The sequence below is a fragment of the Chrysemys picta genome, chromosome 12, assembly GCF_011386835.1.
Source record: "Chrysemys picta bellii isolate R12L10 chromosome 12, ASM1138683v2, whole genome shotgun sequence".
NCBI classification, from domain to species: domain Eukaryota; kingdom Metazoa; phylum Chordata; order Testudines; family Emydidae; genus Chrysemys; species Chrysemys picta.
Genome location: NC_088802.1, coordinates 45673603 through 45690578, shown reverse-complemented (window position 1 = coordinate 45690578; position 16976 = coordinate 45673603). Strand labels below are relative to the sequence as shown.

Genomic DNA, 16976 nt, shown 5'->3' with positions numbered 1-16976 from the left:
ATGGAGAAGATTCCAGGTCAACTGTCAAAGAAGTCAAGACACTTTCATTTCTATCATCTATCTTTCAACAGCCAATAAATAAAGAGAAAAGTTAAAAAATAAAGCTTCCTACACAATAGGAGCTAGATTCACAAAGGGGACTTAAATGCCTCACTGCCATTTTAGGTACCATAAATCCAACATTTAGGTGCCACTGACATTCACATTGCTCTGCTGCCAACTAACCCTGGAAGCCATCTGGGTTTCCACTAGTAAAATCCCTGAGGAACCTAAATTTCTACCGGTGGGCATGCACAAAGCCACGTAAGTCCATGTCAGGCTGCTCGGTGCCTAACTCACACCTAAACCCCAACAGGATTCACAAATTAGGAGTTCCCGCCAAACTCCCCAGCAGGGCCCAATCCAGTAGGCATGCTCAAAGCATGCTTAACGTGCACAAAAAATGGCAAAAGGAAGAGACGGTGCTGATGCACCCCTCCCTTATATCCAATAGCCCAATGACTGGAGCACTCACCAGTGATGTGGGAGATGTGGGTTCAAATCCGTACGCTGCCTGACTCAGTGTGATGACTTGAATTCAGGTCTTCCATTGCCCAGCTGTATGCCATAACCATTGGGTATAGGGTATTCTAGGATGGGTCTCTGTCAATCTCTCCAGCTGTCGCTGTTCCCTGTTGTATGAAATACTTATCTAGTCATTGAGCCAGAGAGAGAGAGAGGATGACTCCAGGATCTCCCAAATATTGGGTGAGCGTTCTAATCACTGTGTGATTAAATATTAAGGAGGCACCATCTCCTCTTCCTCCATTTTTCCTGAGAAAGGACTGGCTTAACTTTAGGAGAAGGTTCATGGCTTTGAATCCTGAGCAGAGGTAGGTGTCTCACTCCCTTTGAAGTGTGGGACTTCTGTCACACCCCTCTCTCCACATTTCTTACTGGCACATCCCTGCTCAACGTGCAGACTTCTGTAAATCCCTTTTTTAGGTGCCCAACTCACTCCATGCCTTGTATAGGGAACCCAGGTGCATCATTTGGGGTTGTGAATACTACTGGTGGCAGGGCTCCCAAAAGTTAACTGCAACAAAGCTGAGCCTGGCAACACCTAAGTTCCACTTCTGAATCTAGCCCTAGAAGCCTGAAATGTAAGAGAGCCTTGTAATGGAATAATCAACCAGAGATGGGCCTCAGCCCATTTGATCCCAAACTTTCCCTAAGTTCAGGAGCATATGGATGCAGAGCATTCAGACAGCACAGGAATGGTGCAGTGTAAGAATATGAATGGAAAAGAATATGGGACAATATCTAACAACCACCACACACTTACAAAATCTCATTCATGTTCAAACATGACTGGACTTGATGAAAACTAATTTCAATAACCGGAGAGTGCTTTTTAAAAAAAAAATTTCATTAGCTCTTATCCTGAACCCACAGAATATTAAGATTCTCTTCCAGACTCTTGCAATGTTTCAAAGGGTAATAAACTAAATAGGTTATTCAGCAGTGAAAAAATTCCACATCTGAGGTGACCCATTAAGTATAACCCAATCTTCCTGTTTCATGGAGAAAACAATAAAGGCTTTTTTCGTTTGTTTTGGGGGGTTTGTTTGTTAGTTGTTTTTGCTTGCTCAAGCAAAAAGCAATTTCCATAGGATGTTTTGCTCCAACAGCTTTGAACTAAAAATACATCTTCTGCACAAATATTAACTGCAGATTTTACTTTCATGGACAATGACCACTATTGAATGGTAAGCTTCTGAAAACAGTTATTACCTAATGATAACTGAAATTATCATTGTTTTTCCTCTACATTTAGAATGGAAACTATCTGTGTCCCAATTGTTGATAAATGTTGACCCTTTAATGAGCAACCATTACAGACCTATACAAACATTCTTTCACAGATACTAATGCAGATGGTCATGTCTGCAACTAACATCTGCCTATATTTCTGAAGAAATTCCCAATACTTCACACTCCACTGGAAACAGTATTTTTTTTGAGCCACTGTAGCACAGCTTGACATATACAAAATATAAGCACAGTATACGTTTTATGCACACCCACACCCGCCCCCAAAATAAAAACATTATTGGACCCAATCTTAAAGTCTTTATTTTGTCAAAACTGAAAATATGTTACAGGAGTGCACTACCTGAGTAAGGACTTCAGGATTGTGCCCACTAGTATTAGTAACCTAAAGAGTATTAAAGTGGGGGGGAGAATGAAAGAGTTAGAAGTAAAGTCTACAAAAGACATCAATATTTAATGTGCATTTGTTCATAGTCACTAGATTTCTCGAGCCTGAACACAGTTTAAAAACATCACCACCACCTTACACTTATATATAATTTAAACCTGAAGGATCCCAATGATCAACTACTTCATAGATCACCAAAATGAAGTCACCCCTGGGGTTGAAACAGCTTCTGTTTAACAGTGCATGGCACTGCCCTACAATAAAAAGTGAAGTATACTGTGTTTCAGCTGAAACTCCGGGTGAATTTTAGGTGGGCAGGTTGGCCAGGACACCATGGCTGATAGCTGTTGCAGAACTGGCCAGAGGGTCCAGGGCTTTCCCGGGGTGCCAGCCCAGCCAGAGACAGTGGGGGAAGCCAGGGTGTTGGTGAGCTGAGGACTCCGACCAGGGGCTGTCCCCTGGTGCCTGCTCGCACTCACCAGCCACCACAGCTCGCAGCGCGCAGCCAGTGCCGGCCAGAAGGGGGATGAGGGCGGGGCCCTGCTGGCCGAGAGCCGGCATGCAGCGTAGGCTGTGCTGACAGTCCAGCAGGGGGAGCGGCCAGCCCCGCGTGTTGCATGTTTGCCCCGCAACCAGCCTTGCACACCCGCCCCCGTCATCTGCCACTGGACCCTCCCCCTCACCATTGGTGGACAGGCGACTGGCAAGCAGGGATCCGGCCAGCAGCAGGACCAGCCAGTACTGATGTGGGGGAGACAGAAAATATGGGACAATTTGCTCATTTTTAAGAAAAAGTCAGGACACCTGCAGGCAGGCTTAAATACCGGACTGTCCCTTTAAAAACAGATGTCTGTTCACCCTACTTTTGGTTCTAATGAGTAGGTTTGAAACAGAATGTTCTCAAGCCTTTAGTCTAAGTCGGCCTGTGGTTTTCACTGCAAATATTTACACAGGTTTCTACTTAAACCATAAATCGGTTCAGATTCACTCATGGGACAGTGCCTTCGTTTTATGTCTCAGCCAAAAAAGTGACACCTCTAGCAAGACTGTTACCCACTACAACCCTCAACAGCATTGTTATTGAACATGAAAGGCATTAGTTCCATGCAGATTTAGAAGGAACAATGCCATCTACTGGCCCGGATGCTAATGCCTGCAATACACGGGTGTTTCTTTGTTGTCTCCCATCCAGGTACTAACCTGTGTGTTATCTTTGCACCCACTCTTTGATCTTTTAATATAATTTATTGTACCTGTATACAACATAAAAGTGTACAGCAGATGTACTATCCTTATTAAGTTAAACCATGGAGTTACAAATAGCTAACAATGGAGTTGGATGCACAAACTACCCAAGGGTATTAAGACAGAAGTTACCTCCCACAGGGAGGTATTAAAACAACATTGACTCAGTGGCCAACTTACCATGCATCACTTGATCCAGTGCAGACATCTACTAACATTCAAGCCGTATTCAAGCTGCTGTGAACGCTCATTACAAAGTAAATACCTAGAACAAGAGAAAAACATGAAAAAAATGTAGTTCAGAAAGGTTCGTGCTAGTTTCCCCATGTAGTGTATAGGCATTGGGTAGTAACCCTTTAAATAGTTTGTGAGCCCTCTAATGGCCCTCACTGTATCATATTTCCATTTGTAGATAGTCTTGGGCCAGGTTCGTCTTGGAGAAATGCTTGCCACGAGCTAAGAAGGCAAATATATTGTCTATTCTGGGTAAAGGATACAGATCTGGATGTAATGCTGGGTTAATGGTCACCTTGGTCAGTCACCACAGATATGGACATCCTCACACTTTTTCATTACTGGCACTACATTAGCATCCCATTTGCTCCAGTTAATCCTGGATATAAGTCCAGAGTCTTAAGTGCCTCTTAAGTCTTTTAAGATCTTCTGCCTCCACCTTTGACTGTATCACAAAAGGTACTGAACAAGCATTGCAAAATTTAGGAATTTTTATGCTTTGTCCACATGATGCAGATATGCATGCACTGAATTTTGACCTGGTTTCAGAGGTGAAACATACTGCTAGGAGGAGTAATTAAAAATGTAGGATGAGCAACAGATTTGGGATTCATATTCTATGTCTCGCTTTTTAATATAAAATCAGTCCATTAAATCCTTGTCTGTATTGCCATCTTTCACCTTAGAAGGAAGGCATTAATATTTAAAGAAATTTTAAGATTCATTTTAAGGTGTGTGAAGTACTCGAGATTTTCTGGTTATCAATCTGAGCCTAATCTAATGTATCACATAAAAACAGTGCCATCTGCAGCAATAAATATGCACTCAGAATAACTTCATTGTCACGAGCAAGAAAGATATGCCTCGTTCTCAGATAGTATACTATAGTTGGCTCCTTTTTTCTGATACAAATACTGTCCATTTTATGTGCTGCCTTTGCATGCTAGCATATTTCTCTTGTAAGTGCATTTCAGCTTTGGTATATTATTTTGCACAACTTTCCTCTAGGGTCCCATGCCCACTGCCCAGATGACGTCAAACTTCTAATTCTGTTTTCCCCTACATGCTTTTACCATGCTAGCTTGGGTCTTCCAGGATTTTCCCTTTTTTTCCACATGAAGCCTATTACATTGCCTTCTAGAATGGACCATTCTTTGGTTATGTAGCATATGCAGCCAGAGTCACTTGTTTCAACACTAATAACCTCCTCAATAGCACCAAGTCAATGTTATTTCAGTAAACACTGTGTTCCCACAATCAATCCCAATAGCTGTCATCTGTATCAATCTTAGGATATTTATTCTCTCGTCTCTCCCTCTTAGTTCCTCAGGTGCATACTAAGTCTAACTGTGCAGCATGCAGCCTTCTAGCACAGATCATTCTATTCTGATTAACTGTATGTGAGCAGATGACCAGACACTTCATCGCTCAGACCATGATTCAGATTTAGAGATGTCTTCTATTAATTTTAATGGAAAATTATTCTAATTACGCTAAAAGAAGAACAGGAGTACTTGTGGCACCTTAGAGACTAACAAATTTATTAGAGCATAAGCTTTCGTGGACTACAGCCCACTTCTTCGGATGCATATAGAATGGAACATATATTGAGGAGATATATATACACACATACAGAGAGCATAAACAGGTGGGAGTTGTCTTACCAACTCTGAGAGGCCAATTAATTAAGAGAAAAAAAAAACTTTTGAAGTGATAATCAAGATAGCCCAGTACAGACAGTTTGATAAGAAGTGTGAGCATACTTACAAGGGGAGATAGAATCAATGTTTGTAATGGCTCAGCCATTCCCAGTCCTTATTCAAACCGGAGTTGATTGTGTCTAGTTTGCATATCAATTCTAGCTCAGCAGTCTCTCGTTGGAGTCTGTTTTTGAAGTTTTTCTGTTGTAATATAGCCACCCGCAGGTCTGTCACTAAATGACCAGACAGGTTAAAGTGTTCTCCCACTGGTTTTTGAGTATTTTGATTCCTGATGTCAGATTTGTGTCCATTAATTCTTTTGCGTAGAGACTGTCCGGTTTGGCCAATGTACATGGCAGAGGGGCATTGCTGGCACATGATGGCATATATCACATTGGTAGATGTGCAGGTGAACGAGCCCCTGATGGTATGGCTGATGTGATTAGGTCCTATGATGATGTCACTTGAATAGATATGTGGACAGAGTTGGCATCGGGGTTTGTTACAAGGATAGGTTCCTGGGTTAGTGGTTTTGTTCAGTGATGTGTGGTTGCTGGTGAGTATTTGCTTTAGGTTGGGGGGTTGTCTGTAAGCGAGGACAGGTCTGTCTCCCAAGATCTGTGAGAGTAAAGGATCATCTTTCAGGATAGGTTGTAGATCTCTGATGATGCGCTGGAGAGGTTTTAGTTGGGGGCTGAAGGTGACAGCTAGTGGTGTTCTGTTATTTTCTTTGTTGGGCCTGTCTTGTAGGAGGTGACTTCTGGGTACTCGTCTGGCTCTGTCAATCTGTTTTTTCACTTCAGCAGGTGGGTATTGTAGTTTTAAGAATGCTTGATAGAGATCTTGTAGGTGCTTGTCTCTATCCGAGGGATTGGAGCAAATGCGGTTATATCTTAGAGCTTGGCTGTAGACAATGGATCATGTGGTGTGTCTTGGATGGAAGCTACAACTAACACGGCTGCTACTCTGAAACCTCTAATTACGCTAATCTGCTTTGAAGGTGGTCAACCTAGGTGTTTATTCTTCCATGAGAAATGCTTGTTTTCCTTAAAAGATATTTGCCCATGGAATAATCCTTCCTTCATATGCTCCATGAGTTTTACTTACAGGCTCATGTGTGTGAAAAAACCCTCCTCACTTTTAGCCATCCCTTTAACTCCTGTCTGCTCTCACATATTTGCACTCTATTACATACAACATGAACAACTGTATTTGGATGTTTGGAGGCAGCTGTTAAATCCACTTTTGTGCTCTCAGTAGCCAGATCCAAAGGCATTGTAACAACAAAGAACAAATCCAGCAAGAATGATCTCATCATCTGTATATCACAACCATTTGTCAGACCTATAAATCTTACGTTTGGGGAATCCTTAGCCACGTTCTGTATTCACTTACAAAGAGCTACCTGTTGACAAATTTGCCAAACAATACAACCACATTACAAAATGGTGAGGTTATGGGGCTACTGGAAAATCGAGAGAAGAGTTAGTTGAAAGCTAAGATGTACACATGTCTCAATAGGATGTTTAAGAATGGAAATGGCTAATTATCTTTGGTGGAAATTTGTGGTTATATCTGGAAACTTTAAACAAACAATAGAAAGTAAAAAGCAACTTTTTAGCATAATTCATCTTAAAAACCAGGCAACTGGCAACTCTAAGTGGCAATATCACAAGGACCTGGATCAACAACCAGGTGTCCTACAATATGCCATCATTACTAGGGCAGTAAATAAGTTTTCAAAGCTACTGGATAGCAGAAGACAATATGCTACGAAGAGTTTTATATACATTTTCCAACATAAAACATTATTCGCTAACAGTTGAGTTCATGTACAACAGCTACCCGCCCAAATAGTAAAAAAACCCAATGAAATCCAAGTAATATGAAACACAGAAGACAGCAACAGCTCAACAATTTATAGAAAACACAGTATTCATCCAGCGCTATCCCAGCATGCGTATCATCCATCACAAACATATGCAAATACTCCACCAAAATGAACTTAGCCACGGTGTAAATTTTGGAAAGGCACAAAGTGTTCTTCAAGTGAAACAAAGAGGCTAAATCATACTTTAAGTGAAAAACTAAACATCACCTTAACTGTAGCATCTTCATAATACATATAACAAAAAAGAAAATTGGATTAGTGGAGGCGACAGCTTTGGCTTAAATGGAATTTAACAAAAAGTTGAAGTTTAGATCTTCTTCCTAGCAAAAAAAAATGCACATTTGTTTGTTTCCCTTAAGCTGAGAATTCATTGTACACCTCCATTAGCAGCAATGCCAACAGCACTTTTGCTGCAGACCATTTGGTGAAAAGAAATTTACTCGACATTACTCAAATAGCCACCTTAGGTTTCAGTGTCTGCATTAACACTGTATCTTCTTTGTGATGAATACTTGTCTACACAGAAGCATTTTAAGATTAGGAGCTTAATGAAGTATTGCCAGAATTCCTGTCTACTCTTCCCCCTCCCCCGCCCTTGGAAAATTGATGAGTCTCAAAATTTTTAGCTCCAGATATTATTCGCACACTGAAAATGAATGCAAAAAATCTTGGGTGTCTATAATTAAGCACCTAAAGCTATATTAAGGCACATATAAAATCAGGTCACTTTCATTTAAGATGCTGAGCACTCAGAGGGGCAGGTCTCACTTCACAGTGTTATTGTTTCAGTCTTTCTGCAGATTCATGAAAATAACTCTATGTGATCTGATGAGGAGAGAGAAAGGACAATCTTCAGATGTTAGTAACATTGCTTAATGCACTACTGAAAGGTGCTTTGATACTATGGTGAGGAAGGCAGTACAAGGATCTACATAGAATAGAATAAAATCATAGCATAAAGAGAAATAATAAGACCTAACTGTTAATTAAGAAATTGAAGTGGCTGCCTATAGGTCAGACCTTGCTGTGGTTAAGAAGTGTATCAATGTTGAAATTTCAAAAATCTGATTTTTTTCCTAGATAGGTCAAAAACATTTTTTGTTGCAAAGAAGCCATTTTAAAATAAGCATTCTCTATATAGTGTACCTGACTATAGATTTTATGTGCCTAATTTCAGCCTGTAGCTAAGACCTCCAAGATGAGGATGGATAAGGAATACAGGATAATTCCTGGAGTGTCTTGCACTTTGAAGGCTACATTATGCTTGATACAGTTTTCCTTCACCTCTTTCTGACAGAGACCATGGAAATCAGAGCTGTTCTTAAGCTTTAGTTGCTGCTCTATTTTTGCACTGTGCACTCCATTGGTCACGCCAGTGACCTCAGAAGATCCTTACCAGTACACCGAACACTGCAGTTAGCATGAGGAATTGGGGAGGGTGAAAGAGATGCTACATAGCATGATGATTGTTTCTGTCCCTTCCAATAATCATGAGTATATGAGAGAGAGCAAACAATTAGTTACTGTATTAATCACCTAGCTGCTATGGAAGAATGTTCTTTTACCATTGTGATAGATTAGATCCAGGATTTTCTAATGTCCCATGAGTTCAGAAACCTCCCATGGCAGCCTTGTGTGTAACAATTCTTTTATGGCCTAATTATATATCTGCCATAGAAATATGACTTTATATTATAACTAAAATAATGGCAGAGTGTTGCCCACAAAAGGAACAGACACCCCCGCCCCACCATCATCATTATCTGAACACAGTACAGGAAGAAAAAATAAAAGTCACATTTGATTTTAAATAAATTACCTCCAAGTATGGGGTGTTCTTGCTTACAAAAGGCCCCTATTAATATATATTTTTAAAAGCACAAAATTTGACCCCCATCCTTAGATCACTGCCCAGATTCACACCTTGTAAAATTGTCTTTTATATTTGTATTGCCATTCCAGTAAAACAGTTTTTCTAATCTAATCCATGCTTCCTGGCCAGGCCTACGTCCAGGGACCTGTGAAAGCTTAGAAAAAAATCACTGCAGAGAAGAAAAAGAAAAAAGACATATAACTCACATCTTTGAGCAGACATACTAAGCTTTATGCCACACTAAAGGCCTATGGAGAGTTAACTACGGTCTCACACCTAGAGGGCTTTGTGGATCAGGACCTAGGCACATTGATAGAACACAGTGCATATGGGGAGGAGAGGGTGGGACTTGCATTGCCATTGAATAAGTGCTGCATACATGTTCTAAGCATAAATGGAGCTTTTCAGGCTGGTACATTTTACCAGCACCTAATTCCTGATCTTGCACCACTAAAGTAAAAGTGAGTGTTGCCACTGGTTTCTATGAGAGGACTGGTCCCTAAATTAACAAACAGTAGGAGGACTGGGAGAAAATTCTCAATAGATTTCCCAAGTCCTGTTTATCTGCTGTAATATTATTTAATTAATATGATCCCTTACTAATAAACAAATGATTCTTAAAATGTACATGCACAATCCCATTTCTTCTTCATAGCTGTTCCACAAATGATCCATCTTGCTATCTTTATGAACTAAAAATAGTAACATATTTTTAAAACTTTGTACACTGATATCCTCTCGTTTACCTTCAGCAAAAGTTTGTTTTCCTCCCCTGCTCTTCTGAGCTTTCTTTAAATTCCTTTTTAATAAAACGAAACTTCCCTTGCTACCTCTCTCCTTATCTTTCATATGATAAACAGCAGTTCATTGCATCTCTCCTGTCATTTTCTTTTGTGTGTTTAACCTCCTGAGTCTATATACTCCGGTACTTATTCTTCTCAGGTAACTTGTTCTTTCATCAGTTTCCAAAAATTCCTATCTGCTCTCCTGTCTCCTTTCCACAATTCACTATTTTATATTACAACTGAATTTTGGTCATTTAGCCTGATTTCCTTTATATTTTATGACCTATATTTTACTTGCAAAATTTCATTCTAAACTTACTTTTGAGGTCTAACAAATAGGGAAACTTCAGGAAGAAATCATGATTCAATGTTCAACAGGTGTTCTAGGTGCAAAATTCAAATCTGGAGTTTAAAAATCTCAAGTGCTAGGACAGAACAAATCACATTTGGCTGGGGTTCATTACCCAAGACCAGTAATCAATACCCAAAGCTCCCTTTCAATGTGCATCTGCTCACAGCAAGTCTATGTGGGACTTACATGTCCCACATTGCCATAGTAATTGAGCACCTTGCAAAAATTAATGAATTTATCCTCACAACTCTGCGAGATGAGGAGCTCAACTAGAGGAAAATTAAGTGACTTGCCCAAGGTCATGGGAAGTTTGTGTCAGAGCAGGAAACTGTACTCTTGAATCCCTAATCCACTGCTTTGAACAACATGACCATTCTCCTCCCCATGTTTAAGGCTTCAAAAACCAGGTGGGGGTAGAGGGGATCAAGTCCAAGATTTTCAAAAGTGATTCATGATTTTGAGAGCCCACCCAATGCGTCTTATAGGGGCCTTATTTTCCGAGGGCAGGAGGATCAGCATTCTATGAAAAATCAGTCTCTTTAAGGTGTCACAAGTTGGGCTTGCAAAATCACAAGTCACTTTTGAAAATCTCAACCAAGGTCTCTGTAAATATAAAATACACCTGCCTACTGTACTCAAATATTACTCATGACCCATAATCACTCCTTGAGAGATGATGCAGGCTGAGTGCTGCTATTAGAAGCAGAGGCTTAGATTAAATTCTGGCAAGGCATTTAGTAGGAGGAAGCAGCCCTCCCCCTCTAGCCTCAAGGTCACAGACATGGAACATATCCCACTGTTCACACAGGAATACAGAAGCTGACACTGAACAGCAAGAATAAACTTCACCAAAAGAGAAACATATTGGTATCACGCCCTTAAGACACTGGTTCTGAAAGGCTTAAGTGAGGAGATGGATTTCCCACTAAGGCAAAATTGTTTTCTCGAGCAACAAGAAAATATCCTAAAGGCTTCTGTTTTCAGTCATCTGTGACGTATATGGAGATATCTCACATCACTAGCATTAGGGAAGGTGGCAGGGTTTGGATCCTGTTATAAGGAGAAGAGGAGGAAAGACTGGGCAGTTTGCCAAGTCCAGCAGCTGCCAGTACTGTTTTTATTTTTTTTTTGAGGAAATAAAAAGCATCCCTTAAAGTTATAGCAGTTGTTGTCTGAGACTCTTGCTACTGTTATGCATTTCTGTGAGAAAGATTGCCATGCTCCCAGTGTCAAGGCAAGTGCAGATGTTTCAATTAAAGCTTTTAAATCTTGTGTCTCCAGAAAAGTTCAATATTGCTGTCACTAATCTCTCTTCTCTAGCATGCTCCCAAAGCTTGATAGGTCTGACCTTCCTTTGCTTCCCTCACTTTATCTCCTTATGGTTCTGTATATATTAATTTTGGCAAAAGTTCACGTCCTCAATTTCCCCCTGAGATTTGATAGCCATAACTTTCTTCAGCATTACAACTCAGACCTCATCACTGCGATGCTTTATATTCCTGGCGCTGAATCTGGAGGTTGAATAGCGTTCCCTGGTTTGTTCTGGGGTAAGCATTGAACAGCTTCTGTAACAAGGAAGGGGTCTGCTAAGGAAACAAGTCAGTGACATAAGACACTCGGAAAGGCAGCAGTATATACTAGGTGACTCTTAGCACTCAGGAATGGTGTCAGATGATCAGAACTGGAGACTGAAGCCCTCTAACTACAAATCAGATTCACAACAAGCAAGAGAAATACAAGTTTCCTGTGCTTACTGACACTCACTAATATGCATTCATTCAACAACAAGATCAGGGGGTGAGGCAAAACCAGTTCACCCTCCTGTCCAGTCAGTCTTTGGGTCTCTCTGAGGAAACTACTAACAAAGATGTCTAGCTATGATGGGGATGCAAGTCCATTGGAAACCATACTGAAATCTTTCCGCTCATTTCACATATACCTGGATCCCATTCTGTGTTTTATTCAAGTGGCAAACACCACCAAGCGAAAAAGGCACTACTGGTCTGGATTTGGAAGGATTTGCTTTAATAAATGAACCACTTCAATTGGGCCCTGCCTTGTCTGTTGATGTAGAACATCGAGGCCATGTTGTCCTTGAGGACTCTGACCACCAGGTGTGAGCAGAAGGCCATGCATGCCAGCCGTACCGCCCTGAGCTCCTTGACGTTTATGTGGAGGGTCAGATCCCAAGCTGACCACAGACCTTGGGTCTGAATGTTTCCCACATGGGCCCTCTCATCCCAGGTCCAACGCGTCAGACACCAGCTCCAGCAACGGGGACCTATCCCTGAACGGGACCCCTTGGAGCATGTTTCTTGGGGAGGACCACCACCATAGGGAGGTGATCTCTGGCTCGGGTACCGGGAGGACTTTGTCCATCCTGTCCCTGGCCTGGGAGAACTCTGAAGCCAACCAGAGCTGGAGGGGTATCATCCTGATTCTGGCATGACAGACCACATGCGTGCACGCCGACATATGACCCAAGAGCTGGAGGCACGCTCTGGTTGTTGTCACCGGAAACCCTTGTGACCGTGTCAATGAGCCCCTTCAGGGTCTTGAACTTCTCCGGTGGGAGGGAGGTTCTGGCCGACGAGGCATCCAGTACCGCCCTGATAAACTCTATGCATTGAACCGGGACTTGGTGTTGTTTACCAACGGGCCCAAAGTGGTGTACGTGGACAGAAGGACCGCCACATGATCCTGCATCTGCAACCAGGAGCTGCCCTTGACTAACCAGTCGTCCAGATAGGGTAAGATATGGACCCCCAGCACCTGAGGTAGGCCGCCCCACCTCTTGCTGGAGAGCAGAGCCTCGTGCGAGGGTTCCCCCAGGAGGGACGGGGGCGAGGGGTGGTTGGGCGGGGAGGAAGTAAACTGGAGGGGGTAGCCCCGGGAGATGGTGTTGAGGACCCATCGGTCCGAGGTCAGCCGCAACCACTGTGGGAGGAAAGCCCACAACCAATTGGAGAAGGGAAGCTTTATTGAGGGTGGATCCCTGATGAGAATTATTGGCAGGGCGCCCCCAGGCATCACGTCAAAACTACCTTTTCCCTGCTTGCTCGCCCTTGGAGGACCCAGGCTGGGGGGCAGGGTGAGACTGCCTCTGTGGGCGCCTCTTATAGTCCCACGACTTCTTATAAGCGGTCTCGTATTTTCATGGGTGACCTGAGCAGGAGTCTGCTGCGGCTTGAACTTAGGTTTAGCCGGAGCCGGAACATAGAGACCCAGAGTCTGGAGAGTCTGCGTGGCCGTTGCATCCGAAACTGCCTGCAGGGTTGCCCTGGCAGCCGCTGTACCCTCCTCCACCAGCGCTTTGAACTCCTTCCTGTCGCGCTCCTGGAGGCAGTCCTCGAACTTGGGCAGGGAGCCCCACAGATTGAACTCATACCGGCCCAGGAGAGCCTGGTGGTTCGCCACCTGAAACTGGAAGCTCAAGAACGAATAAATTTTTTTTCCAAAAGAGTCCAGCCTCCGTGAATCTTTATTTTTAGGGGTAGGGGCTGGCTGGCCCTGCCGCTCCCTGTGGTTGACCGACTCCTTCATGGAGAGGCCAGGCCACCTTGCCTGGTGCCGAGGAGGACAGCACATTAAACAGGGAGTCCGAGGGCTCCTCCATCTCCTCTGTTTGGAGGTGGAGGCTTGATGCCACCCTTTTTAAGAGTTCTTGGTGGGCCCTAAAGTCTTTCTGCGGGATGGAGGGGGCGGGGCCGTAATCGCCTCATCTGGGGAGCACGAGGAGGCCGGCGCCGTACTTTGTGTGTCCACCGGCACCAAAGGATCCACCACCTGGTCAGTCTCCAGGCACGGTGCCGAGGATGTATGTCCCACCGACTCCTTCCTCTGGGGTCTGGAGAGGGAGGCCGATGGGTCTTCTGAGGCTCCGGCTACCGAGTGAGCCCCCAACGGGGGCTGCGTCGGGGTCCACGATGCCCACTGGTACCATTGGGCCGGCCACGGGGCCTGGTGCCACTGCACCTGCTGTGGTACCGGTAGAGCCGGCTGTTCAGCCTGGCTGGCCTATCGATGGATGACTACGAAGGGAGGCCGTACTGACATATGACCTGCCGCTGTCCTCGTCTCGGGAGAAGCGGCGGTGCCGGGAGTGATGCCGACCACGATCCCGACCCGGAGGACCAATACCATTGGTAACAGCTGCTCTGCGACGGCGAGACGCTAGTGATCATCGCCCAGGGCTGCGGAGGCGGTGCCATGGCGGGGTCCTGGAGCAGGATGCCGAACGGGAATGACATCAATGTCCATGCCGTGACTGGCTGCGATAACCTCTCCAAGACGAGGACCTTTGGCGACGTCTGCCTCGATCCCGTCGGTGTTCGCTCTTCGAGACGGAGCAGTGCCGAGAGTCTCGATCAGATGGAACCCAACCAGACAGCCTGGTGGGCGCCGAGGGCGATCCACGTGGACTTTTCCCTGAATGGTCACTGGGCAGCGAATGGCATCAGGAACGTTCCCTCGACCGAGATCGGTATCGAGCTGGGGGCGACTGCAGAGATCCCAGCGGCGGCCTGCCTCTGGAGCATGGGGCCGACATCGGCGGTGCTCCTGGTACCAGCATGGACATAACATCCCGGGCTGCCTTTTTTCTTTCTCTCTCTCTCTTTTTTTTTTTTTAAACTTTGGTTCCCCATCCAGATAACATGGGAGGGAAGTGTATAAATGTACATTTTGACTATATGTCTTTACATTGTGTAAGGGCATGGCTTTATTTCAGGGGAACAAGGGGGAACCCTTAGGATAATCAGGTAGTTATCTAGAGTACCACAAAGTATGGGGACCACTTATATTATACTGGGAATCCCAGTGTCACTCACTAATAGGTTAATCTCAAACACCAGAGTTTGTGATTATACAGACCCTACTCTAAAAGGTGTCCCTGTGTCTTACAGGTACAGTGGATCCTGGGTAGAGATAGGCCTGAGCAGCAAAGATAAGGTCTGTATCTAAACTTCTCTCGAGTATTTGGGATTTGTGCTTCCCCTAGTTCTGTTGGGCACAGTTGGGAACAGTATGGGAACTCACTGAAGGGAACTGATCAGAAATGGCTGTGCTCTTCTTAAAGGGGAAATTATACATAGAAGAAAATCGGCTGGGTTGCTGAGCTAGGAGTGTTGTTATGGAAAGGGAGTGATGGTAGGGGTAGAGGAAAAGGCACTAAATCCTTTCTCCACTTAGGGAATTAGTATCATCGAGGGCTGTCCTTGTCTGATATAGATCACATGTAGACCTATCCTACAAACTCTTATTCACCTACACAGCCCATTGAACGCAATGGGACTGTTCGAGGACCGTCTGGGTGAGTGAGAGTTGCAGGATTGAGTCCCCATGCAGGTGTCATATTCCAGTAATTCCAGAACCTGTCATTTGATTCAATGCTTGAAAAGACTACATAACCCCAGTTGCTATGTGCATGCAGTGAGGATAGCTTTAGGGTTAGATGGAGATGCTGGAGACAAATCTGTCCCATGCTCACTGCTTAGGCTAAAGCGGTCTTAAAATAATCACAATGCAAAAAACAGGGAGTTCAACTAGATCTTTGCTGCAGCTGACAGCTCAATATTTTTCCACTGTTGTATGAAACCACATAGGTCTGAATTCATATATTTTGAGTTTGTGACAGAAAATCTTTTGATAATTCTCTTTTCATTTAAAAAAAATAGTGATGGGATTGCAGGGTGAAAGGAGATCTGTGAAAGGATGTGTGAGTTCACACACATAGCCCTATTCTCCATTTGCTCCCTATGAGAAGGTTGCATTGGTGGCATTTATCATCATACATCTATCCAGCATCTAATCAATGGTAACGCAAAACATTTCATTATATTTATCAATTAACTTTCAGATCTTCTGCCTCCCTCAAGTACTGGATGTAATCACCCTGCTGGACAGCAATGTGCGGTAATTCACCTGCTCAACGTGATTTATCACTTCACTTACATTAGCAAGGAAACCCATGGAAGGCTGGCAGTACCTGCCAGAATCCCCAGCAGCCATTATATGCCCATCTACACACCTGGAATGACATCCCAGCCCTATGTGCCCTGCCACCAACCATGAGGAAGTTTCACCTCAGTCACAACAATGTGATGCTAACTGGCTGAATGCATCCCTGTGATGAAGCACATATGTGCATTAGAGCAGTTACTCCTATGTATAATACATGAGGTGACCAAATTTCCCACTACTGGAAGAAAATCCTTCATTATAGAGAATAGCTATCTTTTTGTTTTCCCAGCAACAGCCCTAACAAGAACTAAGAACTGTTGGCTCCCAGGTAAGAAAACAGATCTCTTACCCTTAACAGTCATGATGAAAAGCTACCATGCCATATTTCCCAGGATATTTCACTCCTGCTCCCCCTGCAGTCTAGTTTTATACTGAACACTCACAGCACTTTCTAGATGAGGATCTCAAACACTTTAGAAATATCAATGAATTAAGGCTTACCACTTCTGCAGCATCCTTAAGTGCATCCTTCCACAAAACAGGGGTTTGATATTACTTTAGCAAGTCAGACAGATGTGAATGTATCTACACGTTATAACAACTAATAAAGCCTCAGACAGCAATTATAGTAATTGGCTACATCGAGTTCTGTCTGGTTTGCCCTAATGCAATGACAACTTAGTAAATACTTGTCTGCTATTTTGCAGAACTAAGAGGTAATAAAGAAGAACATTT

At 43.6% G+C, this 16976-nt stretch overlaps 1 long non-coding RNA gene across 1 annotated transcript in view; it reads right to left on the bottom strand.

The window, feature by feature from the left end:
- Positions 1-517: 517 nt before the first annotated feature.
- The window catches only part of LOC135974504 (uncharacterized), a 142755-nt gene continuing 126296 nt past the window's right edge, over positions 518-16976 (bottom strand). The window contains exons 3-4 of the long non-coding RNA XR_010591769.1: positions 3626-3710; positions 518-671 (exon numbers count right to left, since the gene is read on the bottom strand). This is a non-coding gene — a long non-coding RNA (uncharacterized LOC135974504). The remainder of the gene's footprint in view (positions 672-3625; positions 3711-16976) is intronic.